The following is an 18744-nucleotide window of genomic DNA, read 5'->3' as shown; positions in this document are numbered from 1 at the left end:
CGCCCCTCTGGTATTGCTGAGTCATGCTAGTGGATTGGTGAGGCATTATGTACAGTAGGGAAAGGTGAGGGAGCGCGTGTGCTGCGCTGTATATACTGCTGTACATGCATCATGCAGTTATGTACTCAGTGAGGTGCATATGCCTATCCACACTCAAGCTTGGGACACACATCCAATTTTGATTGGCCAATCATTGGCCAATTTTATCACAGCCATGTCACGAGAGGCTTACTTGCACAAGCTGGTCTCAGTATTTATAGTCTCTCACTCTACCTTGAGGTGGTAAAAGTGGCTAGCAATTGGCCAATCAATGTTGGATGTGTGTAGGCACCCTAAGTTACTTTCCCTCTATCTGCAATGCTGGGGTTATGTGATATACACAGGGCCCGGCTGTCTAGAGTATTCTGGCCCGCTCCTTAGAATGTGGCTGCTCCTCCCCTCAGTGCTGTCATACTGGGTAGCTCCGCCCCCTGATCTCCCAGCAATACAGCAGAAGCTGTCACCTTGTTAGCCACAGCTTGGCACTGACACACTGGCCTGCCCTTCAATATGTCGCTGCTCCTCCCCTCCTCAATGCTGCCGGTGCACCCAGAGCAGCATATAGTAACATGTCTGTAGATGTAAGGCCTGTATACAGTGAACATCACTAAACGCTAGGCCTGAACGATTTTAGGAAAAGATTGAATTGAACGATTTCTGCCAGAAATTGCGATTTCGATTCAATACACGATTTTCTACTCACAACGATGGATCAGATCGCTCTGACCATCCATGACACAAAACCTCAACGTGTGTGAACCCAGGCTTAACCCAGGTGTAGAATTTAGTAATAGGTGCCCCTTTTATGCAGCTTATTACTACTGGAAGAAAAAAATATATATAAGGCAGCACAGTGGCGTAGTGGTTAGTGCTCTTGCCTTGCAGCGCTGGGTCCCTGGTTCAAATTCTAGCCTGGTCCTAGCCCTGCGAGGAGTTTGTATGTTCTCTCCATGTCTGTTTGGGTTTCCTCTGGACACTTCGGTTTCCCCCCACATCCAAAAAAAACTACAGTTAAGTTAAAACCACCCTGGCGTTCTGATAAGATCGCCAGGGCGGCTGCGGGAGGGTTTTTTTTAAATAAAAAAAAACCTATTCCATGCAGCCAACTGAAAGTTGGCTGCATGAAAGCCCACTAGAGGGCGCTCCGGAGGCGTTCTTCAGATCGCCTCCGGCGGCCAGAAGTAACACGGAAGGCCGCAATGAGCGGCCTTCCGTGTTTCGCTTACCTCGTCGCCATGGCGACGAGCGGAGTGACGTCATGGACGTCAGCCGACGTCCTGACGTCAGCCGCCTCCGATCCAGCCCTTAGCGCTGGCCGGAACTGTTTGTTCCGGCTACGCTGGGCTCGGGCGGCTGGGGGGACCCTCTTTCGCCGCTGCACGCGGCGGATCGCCGCGCTGCAGCAGCGATCAGGCAGCACGCGGCTGGCAAAGTGCCGGCTGTGTGTGCTGCTTTTTATTTCATTCAAATCGGCCCAGCAGGGCCTGAGCGGCAGCCTCCGGCGGTGTTGGATGAGCTGAGCTCGTCCAGACCGCTCAGGTGGTTATTAATTGGCTACTGAAAATTCGGGTCAGGAAAATATGGCGTGGGGAAAAAATGGCGCACAGTGATAAATCTTTTAAAACGGTATTTATAGTTTTAAGGATATGCAGTAACTTTATTTAAAACGCTATTTATCGTTGGTCTGACCCCCGCCCCTCATGTCCTGCGGTGTCCCCCGGTTCCTGTCTTCTGCCTCCCCCGCCCCCCCCCCCCCCCCTCGCACGTCCAATTTTGTCTCCCAGTGATTTCATCTCTGCCCCGGACTGGAGTGTAATGCTACAACAGTCCTACCTAAGCAGATCTTACGAACAGCTGGTGGATGTATCTGCTCGCTGCCGCTGGAGACTTTCTGATGCACCAATCACGCTGGGGGCGCTGCTCCAGAATTGCCAATCACCGCTGCTCATTTCTCTGCTCCGTCTGCTAATTGGACCCAATGCTCCCGCCTCCGAGACCATCGCGTCCAATTAGCAGACGGAGCAGAGACATGAGCAGCGGTGATTGGCAGTTCTGGAGCAGCGCCCCCAGCGTGATTGGTGCATCAGAAAGTCATCAGCGGCAGCGAGCAGATACATCCACCAGCTGTTCGTAAGATCTGCTTAGGTAGGACTGTTGTAGCATTACACTCCAGTCCGGGGCAGAGATGAAATCACTGGGAGACAAAATTGGACGTGCGAGGGGGGGGGCGGGGGAGGCAGAAGACAGGAACCGGGGGACACCGCAGGACATGAGGGGCGGGGGTCAGACCAACGATAAATAGCGTTTTAAATAAAGTTACTGCATATCCTTAAAACTATAAATACCGTTTTAAAAGATTTATCACTGCGCCATTTTTTCCCCACGCCATTTTTGACTGTACGCTGAAAATTGGCCCTATACTATGGTACATATATTGACATATGACTATGGTAGGAATTAGATTGTGAGCTCCTCTGAGGGACAGTTAAGTGACAAGACAATATAACCTGTACAGCGCTGCGTAAGAGATAGAGATATATCTATATATTTATAATCTATATTACTATACATTTCTCAGTACTGTGTGACATCACATGACAACAATGACTCCCCATGTAGCCTATCAGGGTGACATTTTCAGTGTCAGTCACTGTCACCCAGGCACGCAGCAGCACACACCACAGGGCATGCAGAGAGGGGACCACAGTAATGGCCCGTACTCACGGGCTGCAGAAGTGGCCTGTCGCCAGGACACACGTGAGCGTGTGGGCGACAGGCCGGCGACAGCTCCTCGCCAGGTCCCTCCGCGTACACACGCGGAAGAGGGACCAGCGGTGAGACGGAAGCTGTCGCCGACGTTCCTCCTCCCCCCGCCGGAAGCTCCATTTACCACAATGGAGGTTGCTGTCGCTAGTCCGCGTACTCACGCGGACTAGCGACAGTTGCGGGGGAGGTGCAGCGGCGACTGTCGCCATGCGATTGAAACTTTCAATCGCATGGCGACATGAGCGACGGGCGACAGTTCGGGGTGCGCGCGCGACGGCCCATACTCACGGGCGACCTGTCGCCGCAACACGCGCGCGCCGCGTGTTGAGGCGACAAAAGTCCCTCGTGAGTATGGGCCATAATAGTAGTTTGCTGACTGTCTCCTGCCAGGTAGAGAGCAGACAGAAGTGTTAATTAATTACTGCGTGAATGGCTCGGCTCCCCGGGCAGTGCGTGCGTCTCTCAGGCTCTTCTCATTTTCCGGGCGACGGGGGGGCGGGACAAGCCCATCCTTCCTGTGTATGCCTGTCTGCCCCATTAACCAGCCTGGCTGTCACCTGGAGAGGGAGGGGGAATGATCCGACTCATTAACCCCTCACTGGCCTCCTCTCCAGCACCTACAGGGAGCATTTCTGCTTTTGCTATACGCGACTGAGGAGGAGGGAGCCGGAAGCAGAGCAGGAATCAGCAGCTGCAAAAACTGCAGCTCTGACGATCTCAAGATCGTCACACTGCTGATCGCGATTTTCGGTTTAAAACCGAAAATCGTTCAGCCCTACTAAACGCAGTGTGATGCAATGTTGCTGAGGCTATCTGTTGCTGGTTTCATAATTGTTAGGGCCCGTTCAGATCACAAATGCGGATGGCCAGCGTGCGGAACGCGTGCGGACCGCAACGCGTACGAACGCATGGCCATCCGCGTTTGTGTGCGTTGCGTGGCTGATCCCATCACTGAAAAGTGAATGGGACAGCCACGCGTTTTGTCAAAATCTGCGTGCAGCATGCGTTCCCGGACCGCACAGGTCCGGAACGCATGCAGTGGGAACATCAGACATTGCACTCTATGCAATGTCTGATGTCGTGCGTGTCGGCCTCCTGCACGCGTTTCCAAAATGCGGCTGGAAATGCGTGCAGTGTGAACGGACTATAAAACACAATGCAAAGTACCAGTATGGGCTGCTGGCCGGGGGAGAGCACTCCTGTCTGCTTAGCCTGCCATGTGCAGCAGCAGCGCCCCTGACCACGTGCAGCTCAGTCTGCAGCCACCTGCATCCATATACAGCAGCCCTGTCCCTTACAGCAGGCTCACTCACTACTGTATTCCCCAGACTCACAATATATACACAGCCCTCCCATAGAACTGGCTCCTAACAGTGTCTATGTACATCAATAAGTCTTCTATAGCGGCCACACGGGGGAGCTCCGCACACAAGTTCCATGGACATTTTACAGTCCGGCCACAAGAGGGAGCTCCGCACACAATGTTGCCAGCTTACATACGCGATCCTGGTTCCTGGCTGCTCCGTGTGATGCCTCCAAGGGCGTAGGCGGGACTCTCCTCCTCGGCTGTGCAGAGCGGTGACTCGTCCACCTCCTCTGGCTGTCAGTGTCTCGAGCGTGCTGTGTCTGCAGAGGGCATGTTTCCGGTCACCTCACCTGCTGCAGATGCCTCGCGCTTCCAGCTCACCCGGCCAGTGCTATATGTAATGTATGCAATAGCATTGCTGACTATACTGTAATATATATATGCTGTATATTAAAAGAAGATTAATACTAGGCACAGCATATATTGTCAGGCTGTATAATGGTAAAGCACAGCTTTTATGCAATGATGTAACACTTGTTTCTGCAACTAGGTTTACAATCATTACCTTTGTGCTGTTACTGTGGACTTATCATTCTGGTGGACTATATTTACATTGATAACACAGTCCACTTCAGCTTATAGGAGGGCTATCTAATTCTGGGCTCACCTCCATCTCTTTACCTGAACTCTAGCAATCATTAGGGCTCTTTCACATCACAGAACGTGTGCAGGAACCAATTTCGTGCACGCATTATTACCTGCGGCGTGAACGTCGGGAAGTTGCGGTGCAACGCTCATTAGTGGCGGTAGTTCTAATTCACCCGACGGGAGAACGCCGAGGCTGGACGTTACAAAGCTCCCACATGTGTTACAGCGTATTTGCTCTGGAATGCTTTGTCTGATGTGAAAGTTAGCTCAAAAGTCAAATAGGATTTCATGTTACCTCTCTAAACACAGCCAGGGAGCGGTCCGTCAAAACGCACACTGCAGCTCCTAGTGTGAAAGAGCCCTTACTGGTTCAGCTGTATCACACTGCAGACCAAGTTGCACAGCTGCTGAGCCATAAAACATCACCTGCAATTCTTCTTAGGGCTCATTCACACTAAGTGCTGCGCTGTCAGTTTTGACACATTGCACATAGTGTGCCATCGACATGGTCTATTGACTTTCATGTTACTTTTCACCTTTTCACTGTACACATTTTCCCAATGGGTTCTATTGTGTTGCTGCTGGCAATGTCTGCGCTTTGAGACACCTCAATGTGCATTCCATGCAATTGAAACGCATGCACAAAATTGCATTCATGCATGTGTTCTGTAGTGTGAATGAGCCCTTAGCAATGATGCTGGGGAAATCATGTTTAACAGAGGCCTCCTGACCTGAATCTCGGGCCTGTCATCTGGCATACTGTGATCTTCTGGGCTGTGTCTGTAACCTGAGGTCTGTGTATGGGGCGATGCTGAGCGATATTATACCTGAGGTCTGTGTATGGGGCGATGCTGAGCGATATTATACCTGAGGTTTGTGTATGGGGCGATGCTGAGCGATATTATACCTGAGGTCTGTGTATGGGGCGATACTGAGCGATATTATACCTGAGGTCTGTGTATGGGGCGATGCTGAGCGATATTATACCTGAGGTCTGTGTATGGGGCAATGCTGAGCGATATTATACCTGAGGTCTGTGTATGGGGCGATGCTGAGCGATATTATACCTGAGGTCTGTGTATGGGGCGATGCTGAGCGATATTATACCTGAGGTCTGTGTATGGGGCGATGCTGAGCGATATTATACCTGAGGTCTGTGTATGGGGCCATGCTGAGCGATATTATACCTGAGGTCTGTGTATGGGGCCATGCTGAGCGATATTATACCTGAGGTCTGTGTATGGGGCGATACTGAGCGATATTATACCTGAGGTCTGTGTATGGGGCCATGCTGAGCGATATTATACCTGAGGTCTGTGTATGGGGCCATGCTGAGCGATATTATACCTGAGGTCTGTGTATGGGGCGATGCTGAGCGATATTATACCTGAGGTCTGTGTATGGGGCCATGCTGAGCGATATTATACCTGAGGTCTGTGTATGGGGCGATGCTGAGCGATATTATACCTGAGGTCTGTGTATGGGGCCATGCTGAGCGATATTATACCTGAGGTCTGTGTATGGGGCAATACTGAGCGAAATTATACCTGAGGTCTGTGTATGGGGCAATGCTGAGCGATATTATACCTGAGGTCTGTGTATGGGGCAATGCTGAGCGATATTATACCTGAGGTCTGTGTATGGGGCAATACTGAGCGATATTATACCTGAGGTCTGTGTATAGGGCCATGCTGAGCGATATTATACCTGAGGTCTGTGTATGGGGCGATGCTGAGCGATATTATACCTGAGGTCTGTGTATGGGGCGATGCTGAGCGATATTATACCTGAGGTCTGTGTATGGGGCAATACTGAGCGATATTATACCTGAGGTCTGTGTATAGGGCCATGCTGAGCGATATTATACCTGAGGTCTGTGTTTGGGGCGATGCTGAGCGATATTATACCTGAGGTCTGTGTATGGGGCAATGCTGAGCGATATTATACCTGAGGTCTGTGTATGGGGCGATGCTGAGCGATATTATACCTGAGGTCTGTGTATGGGGCAATACTGAGCGATATTATACCTGAGATCTGTGTATGGGGCCATGCTGAGCGATATTATACCTGAGTTCTGTGTATGGGGCGATGCTGAGCGATATTATACCTAAGGTCTGTGTATGGGGCGATGCTGAGCGATATTATACCTGAGGTCTGTGTATGGGGCAATGCTGAGCGATATTATACCTGAGGTCTGTGTATGGGGCAATACTGAGCGATATTATACCTGAGGTCTGTGTATAGGGCCATGCTGAGCGATATTATACCTGAGGTCTGTGTATGGGGCGATGCTGAGCGATATTATACCTGAGGTCTGTGTATGGGGCGATGCTGAGCGATATTATACCTGAGGTCTGTGTATAGGGCGCTACTGAGCGATATTATACCTGAGGTCTGTGTATGGGGCGATGCTGAGCAATATTATACCTGAGGTCTGTGTATGGGGCGATGCTGAGCGATATTATACCTGAGGTCTGTGTATGGGGTGATGCTCAGCCATATTATGGTGCAGTTTGGGAAGGGGAGGTGGGGAGTTTAGCTGGCAGTGTGTAGGGCTGGCTCATATTCCACAAGGTGGCTGCTATGGCTTCGATATGCTGAAGCTATGTACACACATGCGAGAAATGTCACCCATAAGAGATCGAGAAACGATCCCTCGGGCAATAATTCGGGGAATGATGTTGTACAGACATGCCTCTAGACTTGAGGCCAGCAATGTGCTCTGTTGCTATGGAGGTGGGCAGAGGGGACGACAATCTGCGTATGACGGAGGCGCTTTAATTAGTGGGTGGGGCTAGTAAAAAGCATTGTGAATGGTTGTGCTTGGGCATCGGGGATCATTAAAAATCCTACCGGACGGAACTTTACTGTTGCCCGAGCAATAGCGATCTGCGGCCTCTGCACACACATAATGATCGTCAGTTGAAACTGAAACAGCGGATAACGACAGACGCATGTGTGTCCCCATTCACCTCTATCCCCCTCTGTTCTCTCCTAAATGCCAGCAGGAGCTGCTTCAGGGTTGGCAGGCACTAGACCCGGCAGCAGGGCCGGGCCGAGGCAGAGGCTGAAGAGGCTCCAGCCTCAGGGCGCAGTGTAGGAGGGGGCGCACAATTCATTCAGCTGTCATTCCCAATTGTGTTTGAAGCACAAAGAAATAACAAAAGGGCATACATAGCAGTGACTGCAAGCCAGATAACTAGAGATTAAGGTGTTGGGGACGTTAGGGGCCCTGGGGCGCCTCTTAGTCTAATAGCAATTAGTGTGTGATGGCTGGGGTGGGAGGGATGCAGGGGCGCACTTTGCTGTCTCTGCCTTGGGTGCTGAAGGACCTTGTCCCGGCTCTGTGCTGCCAGGCCTAACGCTTGTGCACTGCTGCTGACCCAGATCAGCTTTTGCTGGCTCCTAGGAGAGAGCAGAGGGGGATGGAAGTGAATGTGGAGGGGGGGGGGGGGCAGTGGGCATGAGGACTACTCACTGTACCTGCTTCAATTCTGATTGGCCAATTTTACTACTTCCATGCAGTATGAGGTTTGAGGCTTAAGTGCCTCTTTAAAGGACTTACGAGGCGAAATTAAGAAAAAAAGTTAATCACCTGCCTCATCTTTTAAGGCACGGAGGACGCTCTCCGCACCCTCCGTGCCGATCTGCCGGGTCCCCCCGCTCATTAGCCCCCCGGGCCGGCTGCCGACCCCACGGCCCGGGTCGGGCTCTCCTGCCTCTCGTAAAATGGCCGCTTGCTCTGGCCGCGGCTGCATAGCGTGGATCGGGGGGGATGGCCCTAGAGCTGCGCAGCCGCACTCGCGGCTATGCGGACTGCTCAGCCGCAGCCAGAGCAAGCGGCCATTTTACGAGAGGCAGGAGAGCTCGACCCGGGCCGTGGGGTCGGCAGCCGGCCCGGGGGGCTAATGAGCGGGGGGACCCGGCGGATCGGCACAGAGGGCGCGGGCGGCGTCCTCTGTGCCTTAAAAGATGAGGCAGGTCATTAACTTTTTTTCTTAACTTCGCCTCGTAAGTCCTTTAACCTCCCTGGCGGTAAGCCCGAGCTGAGCTCGGGCTATGCCGCGCAGGGGGAGATCTCAGCCCCTGGTGCGGCGATTTACAAGCTGTAAAGTGATGTGCGCGCAGCCAACACTTTGCTAGCCGCGCGCACAGCTTGATCGCCGCCGCTCTGCGGCGATCGGCCGCACGCAGCGGCTAAAGAGGGCCCCCCCCCGCCAGAGCCCTGCGCTGCCCGGATCAATGAGTTCCGGGCAGCGCTATGGGCTGGATCGGGTGTGCCTGACGTCAGGACGTCGGCTGACGTCCATGACGTCATCCCGATCGTCGCCATGGCGACAGAAGAAGCCAAACAGGGGAACGTGTTATATACGCGTTCCCCTGTTTGCAATAGATGCCGGCGACGATCGGACTAGAGGGCCACATGCGCCCTCTAGTGGTGTTTCATGTAGCTACCACTCTGGTAGCTTTACATGAAACAAAAATTTTTTTTTTTTTTAAAAAAGGATTTTTTCAATTTGGAAAAAAAAAATTAACCGCCAGGGAGGTTAAAGCAGATCCGAGATGAAAAACTAACTATAACAAGTAACTTGTCTATATATCTTATCTAAAGTTTAGATAGTTTACACAGCATATCTAGCTGCAAACAGGTTCAAACGTTTATGATTATTTATTCCTGTGATACAATGAGGGCAGCCATGTTCTGTTTGTCACATTGTCACAGGCTAAGGGCTGGAGATGCTATCAGCTTGCCTGTGTGTAAATGTAGTCCCCTCTCCTCCTCCATCCTCCCCTTTGCCTCTGAAATCAATGGCTAGTAACAACCTCCTCCTCCTCCTGCCCAGACTGAGCTCCCATAAGCCCTTGCTACAGTGCCAAGGCACAATAGGAGCTGTGGGCGAGGCCTGTTTAGTTTTAGGGAATTTAGAGTATTAAAACAAAACAAAAAAGTATTTGGCTTGAGGAATGCCCCATAAACTAAATGAAAGGAACACAATTATGCAATGAGTAAAAGTTTATCTCGGATCCACGTTAAGTTTTGGGTAGGTTGGAAAATGAGAAGCGCCTTTAAAGACCCTTGATGTGACAGAAAATGAGAGAATGTATCTAGGTTCCAGCAACTGAAAATTTCAAATGCAAATAAACTTTTTTATTGTTGATTGTGTCCTCACTTTTATAACAGTCCGGTATAACAGGGAGGTCGAGTGTGTAATATGAAGCTGCTGTAGCCCCCTTCTGGTTACTTATATTTTATTTAGGCTAATTTCACACCAGGACGTTGCGTTAGAGGTTAAGGTTAAGGTCGCATAACGTCCCCCTAACGGAACGCCTGGTGGTGCTGGATCTGGACGTCAGAGTGAGCCGCGTTGTGCAGCTCACTCTGGCGTCAGTGATGCCGTGATGCGCACTCTTATGCGCATGCGGCATCACGTGGTCCCGCCGGCCAATCACCGCACAGAGCGGCTGCTCCAGGAAGTAAACACTGCACGTCATAATGTGCAGTGAATATTAATTAGCCATGTGCCTGGCCGCTCTCCGTTCCTCCCCCACATTACTGAGCATGTGCAAGCAGTCTAACGCGGCTCAGCCGCGTCCAAAGTACTGCATGCAGTACGTTGTCTTGTGACGCAGCATTACAATGTAACGCAACGTCCGCACTGTGAACAGCCCCATTGATTTTTCATTACTGTGCGGTGGGCTGCGTTACAGGCTGCTCTAACGTGCGCCTGTAACGTCCCACTGTGAAACCAGCCTTAGTAACTTCAGATCCAGATAGACATCTGCTGATGGTTGTGTAGCCTTAGGGCTTCTTTCCATTGAAGCGCAGAGCCCAGTGGCTACACGTCACACTCGGCGGATGAGCGGGGCTTGCGACGGGCTAAAGCACCCCGAAATGCAGCAAACCATGAGCGATTCAGCGCTGAATCACCGTGCATGAATGGTAATGGCAGACAGTGCAGTCTATGCACTGTCTGCTGTCCCTGCGATTGCATTTCCATAAGTGTACATAAAAGTGCACTATATGGAAACGAGCCCTTATTTTGTATTTAGTGCCAGTAGAGAGGGTTAGCACACAGCTGACTTCCATGCATCCAGATTTGCTTGCTAATGCTGTCCCTTTCTTCTGTATCAATACAGATGTCTCTAAATATCTGTTTTTGCCTAGAAAAAGTGTGATCACCTGACCAGCCTGAACCGCAATGTTCATCCCACTAGCATTCTGGGACATACAAATCTGCCATGGCACTCTATGGGGCTCTACATCATTACCTTTGGATGCAGCCCCTGGCTCACAAGAAACAAGATACACGGAGGACAACATCTCTGAGAAAAAAAAGGTATGAAAGACCATCTTTGAGTAAAACAAAGCAGAAAAAAATGAATACCTTAAAGAGAACCCGAGGTGTGTTTAAAGAATGTTATCTGCATACAGAGGCTGGATCTGCCTATACAGCCCAGCCTCTGTTGCTATCCCAAACCCCACTAAGGTCCCCCTGCACTCTGCAATCCCTCATAAATCACAGCCATGCTGTGAGGCTGTGTTTACATCTGTAGTGTCAGTCTCAGCTGCTCCCCCGCCTCCTGCATAGCTCCGGTCCCTGCCCCCATCCCTTCCCTCCAATCAGCAGAGAGGGAAGGGATGCAGGTGGAGACTGGAGTTCTGCAGGAGGTGGGGAGAGCAGCAGACTGACACTATAGAGATAAACACAGCCAGCTCTGACAAGCTGTTTGTCAGCAGCGTGGCTGTGATTTATGAGGGATTGCAGAGTGCAGGGGGACCTTAGGGGGGTTTGGGATAGCAACAGAGGCTGGGCTGTATAGGCAGATCCAGCCTCTGTATGCAGATAATATTCTTCAAACCCACCTCGGGTTCTCTTTAAGGCCCCTGTTTCCGTTAGGGTTTTTTTGTGTCTGACTTCACATGCAGTGATGCTCAAATCCGGATCCAGAAGGCATCCGGATAGTTCTATCCGAATATCTCCCCGTTAACTGTGCGGGGGGGGGGGGGGGTCAATCTTACCTGTCTGATGTCTTCTTTGGTCCGTCCCTCGGTGCCTCCCACGATGCGGTCCAAGCGGCGGTCACGTGATTACAAACACGTCCTCCTTCCGGGTTGAAGGAGGAAGTGTTTGTAATCATGTGACGCGTGTGGAACGCATCGTGCGAGGCACCGAGGGACGGACGAAAAAGACTTCAGACAGATAAGATTGACCCCCCCTCCCCCCCCCGCACAGGTTTACTGGGAGATATCCAGATAGCAACTATCCGGGCATCTCCCGGATCCGGATTTGAGCAGCACTGTTCACATGCACACATCTAAATTCAGAATTGCAGCCTATTGAAATCAATGGGCTGCTTCACAATTTGTGTGCATGAAGAAAAACAGAAGCACTGCTTTTCTTCTTTCTCTGCCTGAAAGAGGTAATATTGTATTATGCAACTAAAAGTGCCCATACATCAGGCTATTTGGCGGTCCATTGACCAACCAATCCGATTATTATCGAATTGGTTGAAAATCGGTGCCATCAAGTGCAGACCCAATCGATGATACAACCAATTTGAGACTGAAAGTTGGTTGCTCGGGTATGCGGCGGTATGGCGGCCGATTTTGAAATGAGCACGAAACCCCCGCCGCTGCCGCCTTAATGTATAAATGTGCCCACCTGTGTGTGCATTTTTACATTACCTGTCCTGTAGCAGCCTCCTCACGGTGTCTGTAACCTCCGGGTGGCCTCCGTACACGCCACCAGCGCACAGCGTGCAACGCCAGACACTATGCGCCAGTGGCGTGTACAGAGAGCCGCTCGGACGTTACGGACACTGCGCAGAGGCTGCTACAGGACAGGTAATGTATAAATGCACACACTGGGGGGGCACATTTATACATTAGGGGGGCAGCGGCTGGGCGGACGCGGTGGGCACAGCCGATTCCCTTAAGATTTCATGCTTAAATCGGACGGGAATTGGCCTGCAGTATATGGGCAGCTTTGGTTAACAGACAAATTTATCTAATCAAATTCGATTAGAGTTAAATTTGTCTTTGTCGAACCTGCCCATGATCTCCTGATATATGGGCACCTTAACAGTTTTTCTCCAGTCAGGACCCAGTGAGACTACTGATAAGGAATTACAGAGCCATAAACTACTTTACTCTAGGAAGCCCAGTTCTCTGCCAGGAGAGGATAGAAATATAAAAAGGTCAATATTTCATATTTCTGAATAGAGCACTAGTGGCTGGATAGTGTACTGGTTAAGGGCACTGCCTTTGACATGGGAGACCAGGGTTTGAATCCTGGCTAGGGTCAGTACCTATTCAGTAAGAAGTTCAAGGCAAGACTCCCTAACACTGCAGGGTGGCCTCTTGAATGCGTCCCAGTGGCTGCAGCTCTTGAGCGCTTAGAGTCTGAAAGGAGAAAAGCGCTATATAAATGTTCGGTTTATTATTATATATTTCAGCACTCTGAGGCACAGAGACAGACTGTTACATTCAGCTGAGACAAAACAATAAATACGCTTTCTTTAAGTTTTTAAAAATAGAACACAAAACCGTGGGATATCTAAAAGTCATTTTACCTCTTCACTTAAGTGGCACTTTAAATGACTGGTAGCGTGTCCCTTGAATAACATCAGTATGTCCTGCAAATCAGGTGATTAAGGGCCCTTTTCCACGAGCAGTTGATAAGCAGTGAAAAGCGCGCAGTTCAGCCGCTTGTGGAAAAGGGCCTTGAAGGAAACCTAAAGCAAAAAGAAAACGGTTTCACTTCTACCAACAGCCTGCAGCTGCCCTGTGCTCGTGCCGTGATCCTGCCATGCTCCAGTCACCTGCAGTGCCGCAGCTAGATTCACAGGCCCGGTCTACGCACCTCCTGATTGCATCCCCATGGATTTGTGTAGTATGGGAAAATCTATACTTCATATGCACAGAGCAAAGCAACCAGCATTGTTTACAAGGAAATAAATATGGTAGCCTCCATGTGCTGCTTTTATCATCATTTAGGCTTCGTCTTTTAATGGCGCCCAAATTACTGGCTGAGCGCTGCTATAGCCGTAATTCACATGGCACCTATTGCAGCTCCCAAATCTCCAGCGCTGTTCTTGCCCGATTACCCCTGAGACTGATCCCCGTCCATCCAGGAAACTGCATACTGCATTAGAGGACCCTTTGTTTCTCATAAATCTACCCCCTTCGGGTCCCGAACCAGCTGCAGAGTGAACTCACCAGTCCGGCGACACGCTCCTCCATCAGTCCATGCGCTGCTGTCTTCCTCTCTGCAGGGGCCCCTCTGCACCGTGACCTGGCGGTATGTTGTTATGTAATAATATGCCATGAAGAGGCAGCTAGAGGAAAGACGGGAGCACACATACTGACGGAGGAGCGAGCCGGCCGGACAGGGGAGTTCACTTTGCAGCTGAACACTCTGCAGAGTACAAGAAAGTTGGGGAGACCTGGGGGTGTGGCAGCGGGCTCAGGAGCCCTTAGCTTTACCCTATGAAAATGCCGGCTCTGGGTTTGTGAGGCAGAACCTGAATTTTGCAGAAGCTAAACCGATATGGGAGCTGCAGAGTTACACCGCCGGCAGATAACGCATCTTAATTGTACAGTTGTTCTGCACTCTCTATTAGTCGCTGTGCATTTTCCTGCACATTTGTATGTATTGGGCCATAATGCATAAAAAGTACATGCAGCAGTGGGTTATGAAAAGCTTTTATTTAAAGGAATGCTGAGCAGTCGTAAAAAATTAAATTAGTACTCACCTGGGGCTTCCTCCAGCCCACCATAGGCTGCAAGGTCCCCCGGTGTCCTACTGGCTCCTCTCCCAGCCCTGCTGGTGGCTCTGGTAATGGCGACTTTTGGGCTGAAAGTTGTCCGTATACTTCCAGGAAGACCATGCTCTGCGTCCTCATGCCAGCCGCTACGCATCATCACGCTGGCCGGAGTGACAATCCTGCGTCAGACTGTAACATTGGCCGTCATGCTGACGCGGAACGTGAACTTCCTGGAAGTATATGGACAACTTTCAGCCCAAAAGTCACTGTTAACAGAGCCACCAGCAGGACTGGGAGAGGAGCCAAGAGGACCCTGGGGGACATCGCAGCCTACGGTGGGCTGGAGGAAGCCCCAGGTAAGTACCAATATCATTTTTAATTCAGGGTCCCTTTAAAAACACATAGATGCAGGGCTGGTTTACACTGAATCAGCTGCTTTCAGCTATATCGCAATGTACAATTAATGCTCAGTGCAGGTAAAGGAATTTTCCATGTTTCCCTAAAGCCCGGTACACACTTTCAATCTTGATTGGCCAATCACTGACCAATTTTATCATCTCCATGTAGTATGAGTTTCAACAGATATTGAAAACTACGAACAGATTGGGTAGGTAATCTCTCATTACTACACCCATTTGGTAAAATTGGTCAGTGATTGGCCAATCATAATTGAAAGTGTGGTGATGCGCTGATCCTACTTTTTTGCGCAATTTTCAATTTTACTTGGTAGCGCGCCCAGGCTATGCATATGCATAGGTAGGATTTAGTTAGTGTTAGGTCCCCTCCCATGGAGGAAAGACTTCTTCGACAGTGGGAGGGACGAGTACTTAACAAGTTGCATGCAAACTGTTAAAGGAAACCAACATCCTCCAAGTGGTAGACAGGTCATGTGTATGCTCAGTGTGTATTTTATCCCATAAGTGGGGCTTGCACTCTTTTGCAGGTAGGCACTCATCTGTTTTTAAGTAGCGCTGTTCATTTCTTTGCTATGTACTAATTTAATTTATTTTTGGTCAGCTGCTCCCTCTTAACAGCTTTGCTTTTGGTGTATATGCAGAGCCTCTGTTTGGGTTCAAGGTGCGTTTGTAGTTTCTGGGGGGGCTCAGCGCATCTCTGAGCAGAGGCCATTCGGAGGCGGCCTGGTGATGTTCTGCTCCCACTTTTTTGCGCAATTTTCAATTTTACTTGGTAGCGCGCCCAGGCTATGCATATGCATAGGTAGGATTTAGTTAGTGTTAGGTCCCCTCCCATGGAGGAAAGACTTCTTCGACAGTGGGAGGGACGAGTACTTAACAAGTTGCATGCAAGCTGTTACAGGAAACCAACATCCTCCAAGTGGTAGACAGGTCATGTGTATGCTCAGTGTGTATTTTATCCCATAAGTGGGGCTTGCACTTTTTTGCAGGTAGGCACGCATCTGTTTTTAAGTAGCGCTGTTCATTTCTTTGCTATGTAAGTGCCATTTATTACAAAGTGATTTACAACTTACCACGAATTTACCAAGCATTCACCCAGGAATTCAAACAGGATTCAACAGCCACAGGACTCTGCTGGAAACTACTACTCTGTATCCACAACTGCCTCCAATGCTATTGCTAAAAATGCCACTGCTGGACATATGTTGCACAGCCAGGTACACTCTGCTTCTTCATTTACACAGGTTTGCTTGCACTAACTGCATACTCATATAAACTGTTTAGGATTTACTGCAGTGCTTTGCTAAATACCGGCTATCAGCAAAGAGCAGAAACGCTACCCACCAAAGCACCCCAAGTGTGAACTGGGGTGCTAACTGCATTTTGCAAAATGTTGCACGCAGTGCACTTTTGCGATATACGCACATCACAGGCACTGCAAGGATTTACTGCAGTGCTTTGCTGAATACCGGCTATCAGCAAAGAGCAGAAAAACTACTTACCAAAGCACCCCAAGTGTGAACTGGCCCTTAAGGGCCCTTTCACACCAGAGGACTTTTTCGGCGTTTTAACGCCACAGCCGAAGTTGGTGTTTTCTAAGGTGAAATGAAAGTCCATAGACTTTCATTTTACCTTTCACATCTAACTCGGCGTTTTGGAGCGTTGCGTTTCAACGCTCCCAGGAGCTTTTTCAGGGCTGTTTACAGCCGAAGTTGGCTGTTGGCGTTTCAATGATAGTCAATGGAAAACGCCAACTTCAGCGTTTTCAAAGCATTTTACAGCTGACTTGTTCACTTATTTTTATAGAAATAAAAAGGACGTTTTCATATGAGCTGTAAAACTCTTTGAAAACGCTATGTATTGGCGTTAAGCAAAAGGCTGACTTTCAGCCTTTTCTACCGCAGCCTCTAGTGTGAAAGAGCCCTAAGGGAACTTGATTGGTGATTACAAATTGTTGCAACCTACAGAGTAGAACTCAGGGGTGTATTTAAAATGATTTAAATACACCCCCAAATTCTAATAATGGCCTCCTCCTCCCCATAGCCATACCAATCCTCACCAAAAAGGTACAAAGCATAAAAACACAAACAAAACAAAAAAAGAAGCAGGCCAACAATTGTAATTCTGGAAAATACCAATTGCACTAGCAAAAACTCAGCAATGCAATTTACATGTTCATCGCCGTGCTGTTACTAAGGGCAAAATGGGAACGATACAATTGTTAAATCGAAACGTGATTAATAAAAAAGGGCCCTAATTAGTTAATCTCCATCTAAGATCGTTTATTATATTCTTTTTTTTACAGAGTCCTTTGACTAATCCAGTTGGCTAAAACTAAATCACTTTTTTGGCAAATAGGATTGTAAGCTGGCCCACCATGGTAAGGTAGACTCTATTAGGGCGGGTTAGCACCTATACCATTTATACCAATATGCATTTATACCAAGCAATTGTGGCTCCATGTTAACAGTGATTGAGTTTTTCGGTCACATTCCAGAGAATGAGTATGGTGTTCTAACTGCCAGCAAAATGTTGCACGCAGTGCACTTTTGCGATATACGCACAGGCACTGCAAGGATTTACTGCAGTGCTTTGCTGAATACCGGCTATCAGCAAAGAGCAGAAACACTACCCACCAAAGCACCCCAAGTGTGAACTGGCCCTTAAGAGAACTTGATTGGTGATTACAAATTGTTGCAACCTACAGAGTAGAACTCAGGGGCGTATTTAAAATGATTTAAATACACCCCCAAATTCTAATAATGGCGTCCTCCTCCCCATAGCCATACCAATCCTCACCAAAAAGGTACAAAGCATAGAAACGCAAACAAAACAAAAAAAGATGCAGGCCAAGAATTGTAATTCTGGAAAATACCAATTGCACTAGCAAAAACCCGGCAATGCAATTTACATGTTCATCGCCGTGCTGTTGCTATTGGCAAAATGGGAACGATACAATTTTTAAATCGAAACGTGCTTAATAAAAAAGGGCCCAAATTAGTTAATCTCCATCTAAGATCGTTTATTATATTATTTTTTTTAGTCCTTTGGCTAATCCAGTTGGCTAAAACTAAATTACATTTTGTCCAATAGGATTGTAAGCTGGCCCACCATAGTAAGGTAGACTCTATTAGGTCGGGTTAGGGAATGGGAGTGAGAGAGGAATAGGGGATCGTTTTGGAGAGGGAAGATGGGGATAGGTGGTCTTAAAGAGACTCTGAAGCGAGAATAAATCTCGCTTCAGAGCTCAAAGTTAGCAGGGGCACGTGTGCCCCTGCTAAACCGCCGCTATCTCGACGCTAAACGGGGGTCCCTTCACCCCCAAACCCACCACTGCAACACTTGGTTGCAGACTTGGTCGCTCCTGGAGGCAGGGCTAACCGCCGCAGCCCTGCCTCCAGTCGTGTCTATCAGCGGCGCATCGCCGCCTCTCCCCCGCCCCTCTCAGTGAAGGAAGACTGAGAGGGGCGGGGGAGAGGCGGAGATACGCGCTGACAGACGCGCGTGGGGCAGGGCTGCGGCGGTTAGCCCTGCCCCAACCAGGAAGCGCTCCCCCTCTGCACCGAGGGGATTTGGGGGATCAGGGCCCCCCGTTAAGCCGCGGGATAGCGGCGGTTTAGCAGGGGCACACATGCCCCTGCTATTTATGAGGTCTGAAGTGAGATTTATTCTCGCTTCAGGCTCTCTTTAAGGGGTACCACTCTTACACCATCAAGTGCAAAGTCAGGGAACACAACGACCACCAGATAAATAAATGGGATCCAGCTGGTCCCCCTTAGGCCGGGTTCAACACTGGCATCG

Source organism: Hyperolius riggenbachi, chromosome 9 (assembly GCF_040937935.1).
Source record: "Hyperolius riggenbachi isolate aHypRig1 chromosome 9, aHypRig1.pri, whole genome shotgun sequence".
Lineage (NCBI taxonomy): Eukaryota > Metazoa > Chordata > Amphibia > Anura > Hyperoliidae > Hyperolius > Hyperolius riggenbachi.
The sequence above is the reverse complement of the archived record's forward strand: the minus strand, read 5'-3'. Positions refer to the sequence as shown.